This window comes from Rattus norvegicus, chromosome 16 (assembly GCF_036323735.1).
Source record: "Rattus norvegicus strain BN/NHsdMcwi chromosome 16, GRCr8, whole genome shotgun sequence".
Classification (NCBI taxonomy): Eukaryota; Metazoa; Chordata; class Mammalia; order Rodentia; family Muridae; genus Rattus; species Rattus norvegicus.
This window is the reverse complement of record NC_086034.1, coordinates 38638112-38641796: the sequence shown is the minus strand read 5'-3', so window position 1 is coordinate 38641796 and position 3685 is coordinate 38638112. Positions and strand designations below refer to the sequence as shown.

The following is a 3685-nucleotide window of genomic DNA, read 5'->3' as shown; positions in this document are numbered from 1 at the left end:
ACACACACACACACACACACACACCTTTTATAGCTTCTGGTTTAAGTAAGTTTGGGGCTGGCACTGAAAAGATGTGGCTTTTAGATGTGGTTCCTTAGACACACCCCTGGCAACCTGGCTGAATCTTTTCTGTCCCCACCATAGATAGAGCTTTATGTATGCAGTTTAAATTACTCCACCCCAACCCCAACACACAAACACACAAGCGTCTCCATAAAGTAACCGATCTGCTTAATAACAGAGGAAAACAATACCCTTTATTGCCATGTCTTTCCCAGAGCCCACAGTCATATGCAGGATCTGGTGGGCCAGAGGAGGATGTTTCATGCCTCTTAAAAAGGGTGGTGCTCATCAATGAAGGGGTTTCCAATTAAACATGTTTAAATTAGTGTCCTCGAAGGAATCTTTATTCTTCTGAATCTTCCTTGGCGCCAAACAAACCTCAAGACTGGGTGTGGGTGTGTGTGGGGGCAGGGGCTTATTACATCCGTCCTTCCCTGAGGGAGCAGATTTTCCTTCTCGAAGCCTGGAGTTCCGGATGGACCCTTTCTACCTGAGCTCCTTCCCTTGCCCTCTGATCTAGGGAAGTGGATCTGCCCAGGCAAGACTCAGAAACAGAACATCCTGAATGGTGGCCAGTATTGTCTGGTGTTCTCCAGGACTAACAGAGGAGGTTGCCCCTCGATCAACGAAGCTCACAGTGGTGTGTGTGTGTGTGTGTGTGTGTGTGTGTCTGTCTGTCTGTCTGTCTGTCTGTCTGTCTTGGGAGGGGGGGTCCCTATGACTTTCTCCCTGCTTCCTTTTCTCCTGCTGAGCATACTTAATATCTGTCAAATTGAAAGTTTTCAATTAGCAATAATCGTGCCTCAGATAAACCTCACTGGCTATGATACTGCTGTGGTGCAAAGCTATAAGAGAATTAAAACAATAATCCATAAAAGACAATCACATAAAGGCAAAAAATAACCCACCACAAGCTGCTTGATTATTTGTTGTGACTTTGCGGTTTGATTTGAACCTGCCTCATTGGAAATAAAAAAACAAAAACAAAAACAAAAACACAAGAGTTGACATTTTTTCACATAGCTGATGTGTTTGCTCTTGATACAGAGAGAAAAGAAATCCTGTTTGCTAACGAGAAAGAAGGTAAGTGGTATAAATACAACTTTAGATCACAGAAGACACAATATGTAACAAAAGGCTGCCTGGCCTGCCCTTCCCTACCTGTAGAATTGCAGGAACAGGAAGTTAAGAGTGAGTGAGTAACGACTTTCCCAGGGCCCCTTCTGGCTTCCCACTGCTGAAATGAGATGGAGCAGCATGGAACTGGCTCATTTTATTTGATCATCAAAGGAACTGGGGGAACTCAGCAAGGCATCAATCCTTGCTTGCCTCCCCGGAAGTGCTGATCACTTTGAAAGGTATGTGCACTTCAGACCGGATTCTTCTGAGTGTGGTGGACACATAAGAACTCTCTTATTTGCAGAAGGTACAACGTGTCCCCTGCCTTGACCTTGCCCCACGTGTAGAACACATGTAGTGATGCAGGGCCTCGCAGAACTGTGGGTGAATCCTGGTCGCCTCCCAGGGACTTGGTGATTACTGGAAAGGAGCTGCTTTCACAGCCACAGTAGCATCTTGATCACTCATCCTGGTCTGAGATCGGCAGGGATTGCAGGCTGCAGAAACCAGAAACTGCACATCAAAGCACTTTCCCAACTGTAAAGGATTCCGTAGCGATGCTATGTATGCTGAGAGTTTCACGTACGAGTGCATGGACAGCTGCTAAGACGATGCTGTGCAGACTGTTCTAGATTTTCACCTCTTTGGTTCCCATTCCTGTCTCAAGCTGACTTTTGCCGAAGCTATTATGATATAGCTGTTTTCTCTTTCCTGCCTATAAGTTAAGCTGCCCTTTAGAATTAACCCTTTTAAAAAAACATCCTAAAAGTCAAAGAGGAAAATCCAAGAGAAATAACCAAGAGTATTGTCAGTATGAATGATTTCGTGAGACATTTTACTTTGTTTTAAAGTATTTTCTTTTTGTGTATATAATTGTTTGCCTGCATGAATGTGTGAGTACCATACCCAGTGGCTAAGCAAACAAAAAGACAGATCCCCTAGAATTAAATCTGAATTAAGGAACACAAAATCACTGTGTGAGAGCAGAGGCAGACATAAAGACCGTTCTCTTCAGAACAGGTGCAAGAAGGTGGAACAATTTGGATGTAAGGAGTCAGTAATAACTGACTCGATTCTCACTTTAAGATAATGCAAACAGTGACCCCCACAGGTTTTCTCTTCATTAAAAAGTTATGGGAGGAACTGGAGAGATGTCTCAGCAGTTAGGAGCATTGACTGCTCCTCCAGATGTCCTGAGTTCACATGGTGGCTCACAACCATCTGTCGTGGGATCTGATGCCCTCTTCTGGTGTGTCTGAAGACAGCTACAGTGTGCTCACATAAATAAATCTTAAAGAAGAAAAATAAAAAACAAAGTCATGGAAGCAAGATTCTCTGGTTATATCTTACTGTGGGGAAGAATATATGTACAGAGTTACGATGAGGTCCTCCAGTGACTTTCCACATAAGAATGGAGACAATGAATGCCCAGGCACATGGCAAATTTCACACAGATACAAGAGATTTCCTGGCTGAACCTAGAGAGGAATAAGTGCCTGATGAAAGAGATCAGTCCAGATGAATACAATGGAGCTGCTATTATGGGCACTGATAACAAGAAACAAGGAGAAAGCCCATTTTGTTTAGAAGAACAGAAGATTCACGTAGACCTGTGTTGCTTGAAAAGTAGAAATTCTGCTGACGAGCAGTAGAGGTGAATAAAGAGAGAGCCTCCAAAGCCTGTCCCACCCTATCCCCTCCCCTTGCTAAATATCTTTCCCCCACTCTCCTGTCCTATAAAGAGTCTGCATTTCCTATCACTGCCCCTCCGGTCTCTTCTTTAGTCCCCTCCCCCCATACCTAGCTCAGCGAGCCCAGAACACCATAGAATTTCCTGAGGTGATAACCTAGGGATCCTGTTTCTTCTCTATTACTGTCATTCCCTGTCAGACCTTCCCAGGGTTTCTAGAGACCAACTAGGTCCCAAGAGCAAGCAGATGTAATTCATTCCCACAGAGGAACTATTAGGTGATTTAATGTACTCTTTGGTTCAATCTTCTATAGCTGCCCTAAAATGGATGTCTGGTGTGCTGTTTGAATATAGGACTAGAAGCTAACATTTTAAGCAACTTCACTACAAGGAGAGCTATTTTGGGGGTAGGGCTACTTTTAAGGATAGCACTGTCTTGTCTGTGTGCTGAATTGACTCCGTTCTACCCTTCACCATGAGCGAATTCCGCCACTCTCTAACATGGTACTGAAATGTCCCCACCCTCCCAATGTTTTAACATAGTCTTGCTGCATTTCTCAAACTAGCCTCAGCCTGGAGACCCTTCTATCTTGGCACTTGAAAATGGAACCAATGGCTGTCCATTGCCTTCATCTTCTCTCCTGCGGTCCTAGGAGTTCAGCTTGGAAGTTACTGCTTTATATGAATTAACTATGTAAAATATTCACCTTGCTGAAGACGTTAGAAACAACTCATTGGAGGTATAAATAGATGGCATGGTGAGAAGCATCTTTAAGGACCACTGACAGAAACAACATGTGCAAGATGCAGAGA

At 43.9% G+C, this 3685-nt stretch overlaps 1 pseudogene; it reads right to left on the bottom strand.

Moving 5' to 3' along the window:
* Nucleotides 1–828: 828 nt before the first annotated feature.
* Nucleotides 829–910, bottom strand: LOC120097641 (U4 spliceosomal RNA; annotated as a pseudogene).
* Nucleotides 911–3685: the final 2775 nt, after the last annotated feature.